The sequence below is a fragment of the Dermacentor albipictus genome, chromosome 1 (genome assembly GCF_038994185.2).
Source record: "Dermacentor albipictus isolate Rhodes 1998 colony chromosome 1, USDA_Dalb.pri_finalv2, whole genome shotgun sequence".
NCBI lineage: Eukaryota > Metazoa > Arthropoda > Arachnida > Ixodida > Ixodidae > Dermacentor > Dermacentor albipictus.
This window is the reverse complement of record NC_091821.1, coordinates 224,729,934-224,745,682: the sequence shown is the minus strand read 5'-3', so window position 1 is coordinate 224,745,682 and position 15,749 is coordinate 224,729,934. Positions and strand designations below refer to the sequence as shown.

The following is a 15,749-nucleotide window of genomic DNA, read 5'->3' as shown; positions in this document are numbered from 1 at the left end:
TTTGTGGCGAGCCTCTGTTACCCATCGCCAGGGGGCAAGCTGTTGATCAGCGCATGCACGAATGATGTCGGAAGAATTCGAGTACTCCCGGCTTACATCCAAGGAAGAGTAACATCTATGTTCACCTGGGGCTGAAAACCTCTTCAGGTGCACAGGAGCCATGCTGAAATGGCTGGGGGCTGTTGTACGCCCTTGAAATCTAACTTCTTGGAGGCCTTGGTATGGAAGTGCCTTCCTTGTGAGAGAGTCAATTACCGTGCTGAGAGGGCTGGGCGTTTGGTGCGTGTCCCTGTAATGTAGCTCACTGGAGGCCACAGCACACAAGTCGAATCTCGTAAGTCGGTCCTGGGAAGGGGCCGGCGATTATTCATGGTCCAGAGGTGCCTGAACGATGCGGATGGTTGCGTGTCCACCTAATCCCACTTGGACGGAATCGCGACGCGAGTTCTGCCCACCTCCACGAGGCGCGTCACAAGCAACGTGGGAGGGGATCCGGACGCCTGCACGGCTAAGACGCGCTTCGTGTATAGAGTCGGAGGACCACAGCCGCAGTGAGGAGGGAAAAGGTCATACCTATTACACATTAGGCACCCAGCAAATCCTGCGCGGGCTGTCCACCCCCTCCTGCATTGTTGTTGTGTGGAATGTGCCGGCTACGATGGCTTCGTGTAACACTGATCAGTGACCACACTTCCGCCCACCCGAGGTGTTGTATAATTCGGGTGGGTTTTCTTTGTTGCTATAAATAAATAAATAAATAAATAAATAAATAAATAAATAAATAAATAAATAAATAAATAAATAAATAAATAAATAAATAAATAAATAAATAAATAAATAAATAAAAAATAAATAAATAAAATGAATAGCAGTTGCTGCTTCAAATTTTCATCATTATTATTGATTCCAGTGGTTAGTTTAGAAGTGGGAGAGAGGGGGGAGGGGAGGCTTAGTCACGACCGAGCTCGGTTGTCCTTCCGCACATGCGCACAGAAACGCCAAACAGCCATGTGAGGAAACTTAAAGCCAACTCACTGCGCGCACACATACACACCCGAAGCTTCACCGCTCAGAGTTTTTCAGCAAGGTTGGCGGCCTTCCTGAACAAGGGCAACGCTCTTGTCATGGCATGCGTGCAATATTTCGGCAGGACACAAAGCGAGACCACAGATCAGGATTGTGATTGGTATGCGCCATAATATAAAGGAAGAAGCAGCTCGATTTTAAATGCAGATTCAGTGCGGTTTTGTCGTCTTCGCACTTAGCAACGTGAAAACAACGAAACACAGCATGGAATGTGGACTGGGCGCTCGACGAGCGTTGGTTCCAAGCTGAGATTTAATACAGACGAAAAGTCAATTGATGCCACTCTCTCGAAAAAAAAAAGGCAAAATATAATCTGCAGGACATCTTGGTTATTATTGCAGACAGTGAGAGTTTCTGAAAAGGGGAAAAAGTTTCATGAGCGCTTGCCAGTCGTCTAACTATTTAGAGTGCTTTTTTTCTTTCTTTAGCTGCACAAAATATTTAAATATCGCCTGTAGCAGAAACCACAATTCTAACACTTATACCAAATTATTCGATGATGCGGCCATTACTTTCAAGTGTAATCAAACGCGGAATTGAGTAATTCATGAAATTTAGTTAATTAAGTTTTTTTTACTAATGAAGTTACAGTACATGTTGCAATCTATGAATCGTAGCTAGTCAGCTTGCAAGGTATATCAACTTATAGCGAATTCTGAAGGTGGCAACGGTTTAGCGACATGTACTGTCAAACTTGCTGTAAAAATGCACTGTTGTTCCCCTTACCTTGTTATGAACACGCTGTTTTATTCATTGAAGTACTAAAGTAACTGCACCACCAATACATTTTGTCAGATGTTTTGAAAATTCATATCTCAAAACTGGTATAGTTCTGAAAATTTGTTTAAATGGGATACGCCTTGCGAGCTCGCCGGCTACGATTTGCAAATTACAATACATGCCGTAAAGTAAAAACATTCAAAAATGTAATTAGGACAATTAAGGTAATTATTGAACTAGGCATCTTCATTTATCGTAGAAGAAAATGCCGCCATATTGAGTAATTTAGTTCAAGGGTTACGTGTGTGCTATCTGCCATAGGCGATTCCCAAAAATTTGGTGCGGCTAAAGAAAAAAATACATCCGTTATAATTGAAACACTGAACAAATCGTGGTTTCTCTTTTTCTTTTTTTTTCCCATTCCTCTGACACCACTGCTTCTGCTGAGGCGAGCGCATGTATTGTATAACTAAGCAATCTATTCGCTTTTTGACCACGGTATAAATTTGCCTTTCACAAGTACTAAATCTTAGTCTGGTGTCAGCGCTCATCTCCCGCATGTCCCTGTATTTCTGCGCGTTTGCCTTGGTAAGCTTAGTTGTGAATGATACAAACTCGCCCGGCTTTTCGTTTTTGTAATTATACGCTTAGCACTGAAGGCCTTAATCTTGACGCCCACTTGAACGTACGCGTTCAAGCGGTGCAGCTGTGAGCCATGCAGAATTCATAACTGAGGGCAAGTGACACGTTTTTGGACCAACTCCCGGCTGGCACGGCCGCTGAGGACGGCGTGGTGCAGTTGGCAAGCTTTCACCGGACATTCCGCAGTGGTGCCAGACCCACCACCGGGGCCCGCAAATCTTAGATACGCGAAGCTGCAAGCCACGCACGCGCGATGCCAGAGCGGCTGCGCCCTTTCAGGAGCCCTGCTTAGGCCACCGAGCGCAACGGAAAGTCGCCGCTCAGATTTCGAGCCAGTCAGCGCCTACAGCCGAGAGAAATTAATTCGTAACAGCCCAGCCGTGCCCAAGGAGCCAATCCACAAACGCATGACAAGCATTTCACGACCACCGAGACGCGCGTCGAGCGGAGCGGTGAGTAGGTGTGTGTGTGTGTGCCTCCGTGTGAACGGGTTTTCTTAGCCACGGTAGACTCGCGCAATCGCTCGATCGCTGGTTCGCTTAGCGTGAGGAGCGAGACGTGGCACATTGGCACGGAATCGTGAGGCGAAGAATGGCGCCACCAGCTGCTCGCTGCACGTTTCCGGGCCGCTGAACCACGTGTGTGAAGTGATTTTTAAAGAGAAATGGAAGAGATAAGTGCAGTGCCGTAACTGTCTCGCACAGGAGGACACCTCAACAGCACTGCACGGGGAAAGGGGTGTGGGGAGAAAAAGATGGAGATAGTGAACCGGAAGTAAAAAGGAGAGAGAGACCGGAATAGCAAAAAAGAAAAGACGACAATGTAGCTCGCCCGCACCGCGGACTGAAGCATCGATTTGGTCCGTTGTGTGGCGCCACCGTTATTCGATCAACACGCATTTTTAGCGAACGTATAGTGGCAGCGTCACTTTCGACTGCTTCCGTCATTAGCACTGAAAACGTGGGCTGCAAGCAGTAGCAAAAACAAAGGGAAACCTGAATTCCATCAGGCTTTTTTTTTTCGTGAATATAGCCGCTGCAGCATCTAGCGATGCATCGTAGCTGCCAGAATCAGGGCTAAACCTGGAAGGATTGATTCGAGGCACACAATATTTTACAACTACTGATCGTGACATGTCTTCTTGAAGTCGCTCTGCATATACTGTCATCAGCTTAAATGTAGCGTACTCGTACGGCAGTGACGTTGGCGGAGGTGGAGGGTTACTTAGGTAAGTGTTTTGAATACTATGTGTGAGAACAATCTCTACCGATAGAAACATGTTAGCACCAGACTGAAGTGCTTTTTGAAATAAAGTTCCAGCTACGCCGTGGTATCAGTATCCTGAAATATGTTGCTATGATGCGACCCTTTTAGTCGTGTGGGTGACTCTCCTTTCTCTTCGTGTTTTGCCTCTTCTTTTTCTTTATTCCTTTCCTTTTTCTTTCTTTTTTTCTATGACAAAAATTATATTGCGCTACACTAAGGTGTAGAGATAAACAAGGTTTTTGGTTGGTTTTGGCTTCCTCCGTGTGGGCGAATGAGAATTCTGAGATCCCGTGGCGAGCGTTTTTGGCGCCGTGTCCGACAATGCTACATGTATATGGTTTTTGAAGGTATGAACCGTTTGTTTGTGGCACAGCGGCCTGCTTTAAAACCGGTGCGTAAGCTGCGAAGCCCTCAGGCTGGTGATATTGCTTTAATAATGACACAGATGAGGGAAGACCTCTGTGTAGCGTCATTTCTTTATTTAACGCAATATAGATGCTGTAAATATCCTGCGAGGTTTAGTAAAAAGTCATGCCTCTGTAAAGATGAGCGGATTTCCACGTTCATTTGGGAAGCACACCAGTATGCGAGGCAACAACCGGTGCCAAAGTGCGAACGGTGCACATAAAAGAGATTAGGAAGATTGTGTTTCCGCCTTTGCATTGGTTGTAAATATTTTGAGGAGACAAAGATTAATGGGACAGAACTTCTCAAAGAGGTTATTGTCATGACTCGTACAAAGAAGAAAGGGAACAAAAATGCCCAAGACGTACCCTCAAATTGAATGAAGGTTAAACAAAGAACAGCTCGAAACAGTAAGCAAGACGGTATCTGACTGGCTATTAGCCAGCACAGAGGACAATGGAACAATGATGATAGAAGGATAGCTAGAAAGAAGAAGTTGGCACAGGCGCACAGACGCCCAACAAAGCACTATGTGGTGTGAGAAGCGTCCGCAAAAGAAATTGAGGTTGAGAATGTTTGAAAGAAAAAATGGCGATAAGATCGTGGCGCTTTCTTAGGAGGACAGCGGACACCTTGTCTTAAATTCTATTTCACCATATCAAAGGTTGGAAAGGGTGAGTGGTGAAAAAAGAGAACAACAATGTTCAGTTCAAGTCGGAGATCAAGGACTAAGCCTTCATACCTTTACTTCTAAGCAGAAGCAGAAGTAAAAAAAAAATAACCAGCGAGAGCACAGTTCCATGCAATTGTGCCATCATGAGTGCTGAAACATAAAATAAGCCCGTCCAAAATGCCTTCACAGCTAAGGTGTTCGAAATGATCTTTTGCTGGAGCGTACGGTCAGGCGGAGGTAAGGCTAGTTGCGTACTATCCCATGCTACAATACACACGCTTTAAAATTCTTATTTTTTTCAATCATGCTTTACGCTAAACTCACGATATAAGAAATAACGTTACATGGAGGTCACTGCTTGCAAGAAGCACGTCCTATGCAGATCAGAAATTAATCAGAGTCTAACATTCGCCACTTGAACAGTTAACGCCATAACGGAATCAGTTCAGAGCACAGAGAGACCACTCTCTTCTATAAGAAGTTGCAAATTTATGCAAATATGATTAAAGAGCAGTTACCAGAAATGGAATGCTACTAAATCTGGAAATGGCTCTCCGCGGCACAATAATCGTTCTGAGCTCCGAAGTTATGAACTTCTTACTTCTTATTGCAACAACGTGCCATTTCTACAGGAGCTCCCTGTTGCCTACTTGTTGCTTTCACTTCCTGTTTTCAGTCACCTACATCTCCATCAGCTGGTGGGCGATTGACACCTCTGTCAATTGTGTTTTGCCCCCCCCCCCCCCATAGACCAACCCAATTTCTTCTCGCCACCCGTGTTATATACGTCATGGCCTTCTTGCAGCTGTAGATTTCGTTTCTTCCGATTGCATACCTACAAAGACAAAATTTATAGTTTCATCCGTGTACATAAACGTCCCTCTAAATGTTGGGTCCAAGTCCCACACTAGAAGGGACAAGAAGGGATATTTTTGTTAAACTGTGAGCATTCTCTGACTCATTAAAAAGATACCGAGCGAAGCGAAAATGCTGTCGGAATGCACGAACAGGCGTTTCTCTTTTAGCTTTCGTTCCTAAGAACTGTGTTATCAGCCGGTCGCCTTTGTTTTGTTATGTGGAAGCGCAGTAGATAAGTTATTCACAGTGTGTATTTACAAGGGTAGCAAGCATTCCTAGCATGAAAGCTAGCCAAGATCAAACAAGGCGCGTCATCGTCATCAGATCAGGCAGTGGCCGCTTATGGGTACGTCCTACTGAATCCAAGGGTCGACATCATTTTCGAGTAGCACGTAGCATGAGCCGCGACGCCACTAAGGACCCACAGCAGAGGAAGGGCGGTAATGTTTGAGTATCTAAACGTGGATGACGTCGCTGGACAACGCAACATGAGATGTAGTGAGACTGGCCGATACAATCTAGTACGCGACGTCAGTCACTTGTCGAAGGACGCGGTATGGGCCCGTGTAGCGAGGAAAGAGCTTTTCAGAAAGGCCCACGCCTAAGGAGGGGGACAAAGGTAGCACGAGGGCACCTGGAGACGAACGGTCGTCGCAATGTCGCTGGCCGTGAAAGGCGTTTCTGATTGTCTTGGGAAGAAGAAAATCTACTACGTGCTTCATCAAGACGGCATGTTGGGCCAGTTGGTTAGGATTCATTGTAAGGTTCGTAACAGCGCAACGCAAGACATGGACAAAAGGAAGGGAAGAACGACTACACGGAGCTGACTCTCAACTGATATTTTATTGAAGATATATCTAACTTATATATAGGCACCATTTCAAAAACCATGACATGCACGAGACACAGAGATGCATCGAGGCAACTGTGACTAACTGACGTATAATCAAAAGGGACAAAGGTAACGCAGTTACTTCTCATGAAGAGTGATAGACGGTTCGCTGATGCATGCCTTGCCCCTGATCTTTATATTGTAAGCCTCGGCGATTTCTCTCATCAATCGGCTCTCGTGTTTATAAATGACATTAGTTTTTTTTAATAGGGACGACAACCGCACGACTTGCAATGCTCCGGGAGATCAAGTGGCGCAAGCACTTGAAGAAATAGCTCATGCTCCCTAAGTCACGCGACTTTATAAACACGCGAGCCAATTTACAAGAGAAATCGCTGATGCTTACAGTATAAAGATCAGGGACATGGCATGCATCAGTGAACCATCTAGCGCTCTTCATGACAAGTAACTACGTTACCTTTGTTACTTTCGATTATTCGTCAGTTGGTCATAGTTGCCTCGATATATCTTTGTGTCTCGTGCATGTCATGGTTTTTGAACTGGTGGCTATATATATGATAGACACATCTTCAATGAAATATCACTTGAGAGTCAGCGCCATGTCGTCGTTTTTACTTTCCTTTTGTCCGTGTCTTGTGTTGCGCTGTTACAAACCTAACAATGAATCCTAACCAACTGGCTCAACTTGCCTTCTTGATGCAGTATATTTTTAAGGCTCAGGGCTCTTTTCTTTGTGTCAACTCGAACCTTCAGGACCCAGCCTTCTTGGCAGCCATCATAGCCATGTGCATATGTAGCACCACAGTTGCGTCTGGGCACGTCAGACAAGGAGTCGGCCCAGCCGACGGGCAGTTGTGTGGGTGGCTCAAAGCTTCTGTTGGACATTCACGAAGGTTGTGCAAAATTCTCAAGTCCGAGTCGTGGCAACAGGTTAGAACTCTTAAGGACTTGCTTAGAATCGCGTGTGCAAATCCTCTACCGAGTCCCCCACCTTCCCGCCAATATGGGCAGTGGTGCAACATAGCTGATTCCACCAGTAAATTCCTTTGGCGCACTGTTCGACCTACGCTCCCGGTGAAGAAAAAAGGAAAACATGTACAGGGCCATGTGCTTAACCTGAGCACGACGCTTATTCCAGAGGAAAACAAGTCTGTATTGGGTCTCGGCCCGAATTACTGCATCGAACTTCACCTGACCGCCTTTGAGAAGGTGGTCACAGCAAGGTCGGTCTCAAGACGTGCCAGATATGAAGAACGTTCAAGGTGTGTTTCAGAGTGAGTAGACCATTGATAGGACAGAAAGAGGCGGAGTGGTAAAGACGTGCTTACCCCTAGTTCATTTTCTGTGTGAAAATAATTTGCATGTGTTAGTAGCAGACAAAGAAGGGTACTTCGCTGTCATGAATTCTGATGTGTATTCACAAAAGTCCGAGGATGCAATTCTTAAACCGTTCAAAGGTGTAAAGGTTAAGGCTGCGAAAGTCAAGCAGCAAGCACTATCTTCGTTGGAAGAAATGAATTTGCAATGTTTAGTGACCAGCGTAAAGAAAGAAAAAAGTCTGGAACTACAGGTTTTCTTTACTGTGAAATCGCACAAGTTTGACATGCCGTTCCGGGCCATAGTTTCGGAAAATGGCAGCTGGCAATTAATTGTGTCGAGATTTCTACAGAGGAATCTTGTGCGCTTAACAATAGTTTATCCTTTCCGGATAGCCAATTCGGTTACTGTGTCCAAGTACCTGAAAGACAGTTTTTGAACAACCGGTGTGCCTTCAGCGTAGATGTGGAAAAGTTATATTACTCCCTCCCACATGCCCAAGTTATAAAATGTGTTAAATACTGCATAGTGTGTGACAATGATTAATAAGCGTTCATTAATGGTTCCGGTATTTCAATAGAAGCCTTCCTTGAATTTCTTTCCCTTCATTTGAGATCTACCTTTGTTTCATAGAGAGGGGGTCTGTATATACAAAAATCTAGGGTATGCATTGACTCGTGTGTAGCTCCCCTCAGCGACATTTTTTCTAGGTTATATTGATAGGCAACCAGAGGGCCTCCTTGATAAGCTTTCCAATAAAGTTTTCCACTATGTTGATGATTTTGTTATATTTTTTAATAGTGACATTCACTCCGAGTGTGTTGGTGAAATTTTTACGGTACTCAGGCAGCATGGCATGGGCCGTGGGCAAGAAGCCGAAAGCAGCAACGCGACGATGCGAGACGGGCATTACTAAGTGTGTACTAGGTTTCTAACTTCACGTGTTACAGGAGTGTAGCATCCTGCCGAGCTTTTTTCTCTTAAGTAGGCATCCCGACCCTGTTCGTCAGCGGTGTTAAGCAACTGGCTCACGTAAAAGACGCAATCGAGGGATTCAGTGCGCGAAGAGTCACAATCGGCCACAGGGTACCAAACAAACCCCATCTTTATGTCCTGTCCTGTATACGTGCTCCCTGTCCTCCCTATGTCCTCCCTGTCCTGTATACGACCGAGTATGTGTACTCCTGCAGGCGCAGTGTCTATCAAGCGAGCGTGCCTGTAGGATCTTTCAAAGAGGCGAGCCAAGAGAGGGCATGGTGGTCGGACACTAATGTGAACGGTCGGCCGAATAGATCAGAGTAAAATTTTGTAACTGCCCGTACAAGTGCGAGGCACTCACGTTCTGTGATTAATTTCGCTCCGATATGGACAGCAGCTTGTTGGCATAAGCGATGACGTAGTTCACTCCACGTTGATGTTGGGCCAAGACTGCACCTATTACGTAACAATTGGTTTCAATGCTGACATCGGTTTAGGCTGATGGGTCGAAGTGAGCCAAAATGGGAGGCGTTGTGAGGAGAGTGGTTAACTCGAAGAAAGCCGCGGCTTGTGCAGGAATCCAGGTAAAAGGGACGTCTTGTTTAAAAAGATTTGTGAGTGGTTTCGCAATCACTGCAATATTCTTCACAAACCGGCGAAAATAGGAGCAGAGCCCCACAAAGCTGCGAACATCTTTGTCAGACTTGGGCACAAGGAAGTCTTTCACGGCTCGAATTTTCTCTGGGACAGGTTGCACGCCCGTATCGTCTACAATATATGGCCAAGCATCGTAATGCGGCGATGGCTAAAACGGCACTTCGATGAACTCAGCTGTACTCCGGCATGGCCGAACACGTCAAGAATCGCTGAGAGGCGTTCGAGGTGTGTATCAAATGTACGCGTAAACACGATTGCGTCGTCTAAATAACACAAGCATGTGTACCACTTGAACCCATGAAGCAGAAAGTCCGTCATTCGCTCAAATGTGGCTGGGGCATTACACAGACGCAAAGGCATGCCATTGAACTGGTAAAGCCCATCAGGAGTTAAAAGAGCTGTTTTCCTTTGGTCCATGGGGTGCACAGCAATCTGCAAATATGCAGATCAAAAGTCGACAGAAGAGAAGTGAGCGGCACCATACAGACAATCAAGAGCATCATCGATTCGCGGTAACGTTTAAGTGTCTTCGTAATGTCGTTGAGGTGGCAATAGTTCACGCAAAAGCGCCACGATTCATCCTTCTATTTAACTAAAACAACAGGGTACGCCTAGAGACTGGAGGATGGGTCAATAATGTCCTGCGCAAGCATCGTGTTGGCTTCCTGGTGGATGACTCTTCGCTCAGACTCAGACACTCGATAGGGGCGTCGGTGAACAGGGCTGGCATCGCCTGTGTGTATGCGATGCGCGGCAAGGAACGTCTAGCCCAAAGGCCGATTACCGAAGTAAAAAATGTCTCGATACCACTCGACAATATGTCTAAGGGCTTCAGTGTGCTCACGCAAAAGGTCATCATGCTGCGAATTTTGCGGCTGCCAGATGTTTTCGGCGTCGGAGTGCCCTTCTCAGGACATGTTGCCTCCAGTGCAAGAGCTCCTAGCTCGAACTATTTCATGGGGCAAAGGTGTGCAACGCAAAGTCCCTGCCGAAGTGCTTGCTTGATGAAGCCAAAATTCACAAGTGGAATGCAGGTTCTGTTAGCCGTAATGCTCAGGACCCTGTAGGGTGCACCAACACCGTGCGTGAGCAGGACGTCAGTAAGAGGCGCCAAGTAGTAGTCGCCACCTGGAAAAGCTGGCGAACATTACAGTTCACTGACAGAACATGACACAACAAAGTCGTTGCAAATTACCTAAGATGGAGAAGGTTGGTCACTGGGATCATAGAGGTGAGGCAGTTCAAGGCAGAGGACACCGGCGGAGCAATGAATCAGAGCGTAATCGGCAGAAGGAAAATGAAGTCCAAGTATGAGGTCGTGAGGGCACTGCGCACGGGACCATAAAAATTAGAACTACCTGTTAACCAGCAACGGTAAACGGAGCTGTGCACATAACAACAGCGAGTGTCGCACCGTCAGTGACACGTACGACTCGGGTTGTGGGAGGAGTCGTGGGAGGTGTAAGTGTCTCTTTCATGCGACGACGAAAACTGGCACTCGTTGCAGAGATGTGCGCCACAATTTCAACCAAAACTCTGACAGGGATGCCATCGATGTTGACTTCAAGAGTGTTCTGGTGGTGATGGAGGTGATACGGCGGAGGCGACTGTGTGTAGTCGCTACCTTCCTCGGGGACATTGGGTGCAGAGGATTCGGTGTGGGGCCGATAGCGGCTTGCAGTATGGAAGGGACCAGAGTAAGTGGGAACGGAACACGCTTGCAGCCTCCCTGTTCGTTTGCGTCATTCTTTGAGTATGGATCACGAACACGTCCAACAGTTCATACTTCTAAAGTAAGTCGGAGATGGGTGTTACGAACTTCCAACCGGTGCCACCAGTGTTACGACATCCAACCGGTGCCGCCAGTGTTACGAACTTGTACCGCTGCACCACGATTACGGCTTTGTGGTCCCGTAGCGCTCGTCACCCGTTTCGTGACAGAGCGTTGGTAGCGAAGACTCCGAGCCTGGCGTCGATGAGAATAACAAAAGGGACTTTATACATTATATACAGGTTATCATACAGGACATGAACGGGTCGGCACTGGGGCCGAATGCTCACAACAAACGCGACTGTTCTCGCACGACGACGTCCGGCGAAAACGCGTGACACATCTCACCCCAGTCGGGAGCGACACTCTCTCCCGGTGGGGTCGGCGGATCCTGTTTTTCAGGCGGCGTGTCGCTGCTTTTATAATCCCCGAGGACCATTGTCACTCAAACGGCCCAATACAAAGTCAGCACACGACGGTCGTCCGAGGGGTCCAACCAGCGACCGCGCTGGCCACCCGGTTCAAAGTTCGCGCGCGCGGTGACCTCCAGGCAAAGGGAGGTGCGGCGCCGGGCTGTCTGGCACACGCCGACATGTCCAAACTTGCGGCTCGCCGAGGCTTCTCCCGCGCGCTGCCTGACGGCTCAGCATCTTGACTTGTGAAGGGAGAATTAGGGCGCTCGCAGGATAGATTCCGCATCTTGCAGAATCGGAATCCGGGCTTGTGGTAATGGCACAACATGGGCTAGGGGACTGAGAGGGCCACTGGCTGCGGTAATAGCGAGCATTCTGTCCAACTCGGCTGCAGCGGAAACAGATAGGTTTATCATCGGCTGTTATCCATTCGGACGGGTTTCTGGAACGATGAAGGACGTGTGGTCGATGAAGAGGCCTGTCCGCGGAGGCTAGGGCGGCGTGAGGAGTAGAGGGTAGAGAAGAGGCCAAGGTTCGCAAATTTCTTACCAGCAGTGACCTGGATCAATGAAACAGCCACCGCCGAGGTGTCGGGCACTGTGGGTTTATAAGAAGCCGTATGTGCGGCCTTGCGTTCTCGGCGGACAATGCGCGACACGTCGTCTGATGTGGATGGTTGACAAGGACTTGCCTTGCAGGACGACGCTGCAGCGGTGTTCGGCAGACGCTCGAAATGAGGCGAGATGCGCGGCGTTTCGCCCGCTCTAGACGAAGGCACACTTTGATGCAATGCATGAAAGAAAGCGTTACACAAAACCGAATACATATGGTCAGTTCAGTGACGTGAGAACGTTTTAAAAGGAGCTTACGTGCCGATCGTTAATGAATGTCACCACAAGGATCATGGCTTTCCTTGCCGTTTCCAGCCAAGCTTCAGTGTCATATTTTAGACCTATACTAGCGGACGGTACAGCATCCAGACCAAACACTTTCTCCTCCAGCCTCACCTGAAAAGTTCTGAAGTTTCTAGAATGTGTTGTTAGCAATAAATAATGGCACAGTCACAAGAAACAGCAAATACGCATTGCACTGTCACCTCATGACATTGAAGACCTAGGTTAAATAAACACAATAAGATAACAGTGTGTTCAAAGGGGCTGGTTGGTTTATCTTCAGAATAAGATAACTGAGCACTCAGAATTCACAATACGATAATCTGAGCACTCAGAATTTATTTTTGATAAAAATATATCGTGCATACAGCTAGGACGGCACATTATGTGAATTAGCTAAATGAAATTTGAACAGTACGTCTTTATTTCCAGCTTTATCAAACGTTAAATCTTCGAGAAAAAATTCTGTAATTCGAAATTGTGTCGTGGCTACTGATCTCTAGCCAGGAAACGACGGAACGTCTTGTGATTAATGATAGATTTGTCTTATTCACAATTCAGTAGCGTACCACGTTCAATGATAAAAAAATCAAAATTTACTGTTGTACGCGAATGACAACAAACTCTCCAAGAAAAAAAATGCTCAAAGTAAGGCGGCTTAACGAAGTTTGTTACTCCATAACTACATATCCTCGTCTCTGGTGACACACACGACTGTTGTGAATAGTGTTCGTATTTCCTATTTCTACTTTTCGTAAGTTTGTTTATGAGAGGTAACGTGTTTCATAGAAAAAGTAACAAATTGTTACCAAAAGCAGACAGAGCGATAAGCGTATAAAAAGTCATTTTTTTCTTCTTTGAGCCAGTTTTTGGGGCGCCCCGGTATCCGGCTTTCCCATTCCACTCACACTGCCTAGTACAAGTAGAAATGTTTTCAGACTGGTAGCTCTTATTAGACGGATTAGCTGCCATAAAAACAAAATACCAACAAAAACCAACAAAACAAATATACCAAAAGTAAAAAGTTGATAACACCAAACACTAAATTCATAACAGCCTTCTGTGGCACCAGAAAGCGATATGGAAGTGATATGGAGTGATATGGCGAAGTGGCGAAGTGATATGGAGCGATATGCCTGCAGACTTTCTTAAGCCCTGTTACCATGAACATTTCTTTTTTTCTTCAAGGTTTCCTCAGGCTGCCCATGTTTAGAGCGCTGGGGATGTTGTATATGCCTTATCGCATTGGCCACTGTCAGCTTAGTGACCTGTAAACTTCTGAAAACGAGCTTACATGTCGGTCGTTAGTAAATGCGAGGACTATAGCCTTTCTTCAACAGCCTTTCTTAAAGGTTTAATATCCATTAAAATACAGTAATGACGCGGGCAGAATACAGATTATCCTGTATCAATGCTTCCGTTCATAACAAGTCGCTGCTAGGACCGTTGACAGGGCTTGTGCATGGCAAAATGTAATACCTCCTGGTCTATCGAGAGGCCAAGTCCGTGATTTTCCAGAGTGTCATTTGCATGGTTGTCTTCCTTTTGGGTCAAAACAGGAAGAATGCGCTTCATTTTGAAGGGAGCTAACAAAGATCACACTACAAACGCAAATTTTCCGTTCCTAACGGGCTTTATCGTTTTCTTTTTCCCCCCATTTTTTTCAGCAAACAAACCTGTGACTGCCTTGAGTGACTCCTGCAACATATCTCCTGAGCATTACGTTATGTGTGCTTGTGAACAGCGATCTTTTTCGTTTTGCTCTTTATTTACGAGATTGCTGGTGGGTTTATTGACGTGGCGTTTCTGCGAGAAACGTTATCATCGCAGTTATTTGTGACTGGTGTGACTGTTCTTTTCAGGTGGGCTGCACATTTATGTGAAGAAACTGATAAGAAGGAGAAAGAGGGTAAGAAACGCTGAATGAGAGGGGACGACTGTGTGTGCCATAGCAGCCGGTGGTGTGTCTGAAGTTCGTTTTCTTTGAAGGGAGGAGCGCAGAAGTATGACGGTCGGCTGTATATGGCGAAATAAACACAACCCATATGGAAGTGTATAATTAATTAATTGATTAGTGACGTAATTGCCTTTCTCTAACTATTAATTAATTAATTAGTCGGTAAATCATTGTCGTTCATTTACCGTGCCTAGGAACAACAAATAACAACAACAACAATAATAATAATAATAATAATAATAATAATAATAATAATAATAATAATAATAATAATAATAATAATAATAATAATAATAACCTGTCAAACAACCACTGTAAGGAGAAACTGGCTATGTTTGGCACAAAAGAATGCGATGTGATATATCGCGTCAATAGAATCACATTAAATTAGTTTCAGACGTGGATACCGTTCATGCCTTTCACAGCTTCCTAACGTTGAATTCGAGCGACACCTTTGGCGCAAATTGAGAAGCAAGCCGAGGCAGGTAATGTTGTTATGCTGTTCTCTGAAGCAGGCATAGGCTTTATTTTCCTATTTCTTTCTTATGCATCTGATTCTAAACTTAGCTGGCTCCAGCTCTTCAAGCCGGGGTGTGGTGCCAAAAGTGAAAGTGACGTTCGAATAGCTTGCCTATACCCAAGCAGCCACGTCATCGTTGCGTCAGAGAGGCTGTTTCGTTGAGTGACTGGCAGGGGGAATCACCGTCCTAAAAATCACGGAAACTGGTGCAGGTGACGGTCAAGGAGGTTTAAAAACATTCCTGAATTGGAAGCTCCTGTTGCTTCTTTCTTGAAGAGGTGAAGCCAACGCTTGCCTCTACTTCACCTCTGAACCAGACTTGTGACGTGATGTCCGCTTACAGGTCAAGTGTATTCGCTTTGTTAATTTAAATGCTATGCTAATCAGAAAATAAAAGCTGCTTGTTCCCGACGAAAATATTATTTTCGCCTGAGTATTGATGACGTTTTCGCCAATAAAACTTACCGAGACATTTAGGCTTCATCCTAAAACCAGTAACCCAAAGGTACACGCCGACTAGTATCTGTACAGCAATATAAGCCATGTTAAACTCCCGAGGAATATGCGATAAGCGTCTCTTTTCATTCGCTATAAGATAACGGCTATAAAATGACGCCGGTCTGGCTTCACCTTGGCAACATCATTCCTACACCAGCAAAACTTTTTTAAACCTCCTTGGTTGTGGTTTAGTTGCTTACATACTAGAACTATGCAAGAAAATCTGGCTGTGCGGGCTTCGC

General features: G+C 45.8%; 1 protein-coding gene and 1 long non-coding RNA gene across 7 annotated transcripts in view; one reads left to right on the top strand and one right to left on the bottom strand.

The window, feature by feature from the left end:
* The window catches only part of LOC135912072 (uncharacterized), a 157,339-nt gene that overhangs the window by 26,327 nt on the left and 115,263 nt on the right, over positions 1-15,749 (top strand). The window contains exon 2 of the long non-coding RNA XR_010567557.1: positions 14,395-14,441. This is a non-coding gene — a long non-coding RNA (uncharacterized lncRNA). The remainder of the gene's footprint in view (positions 1-14,394; positions 14,442-15,749) is intronic.
* Obsc (Obscurin) overlaps positions 1-15,749 on the bottom strand; it is a 203,647-nt gene that overhangs the window by 141,863 nt on the left and 46,035 nt on the right. The window lies entirely within an intron of this gene.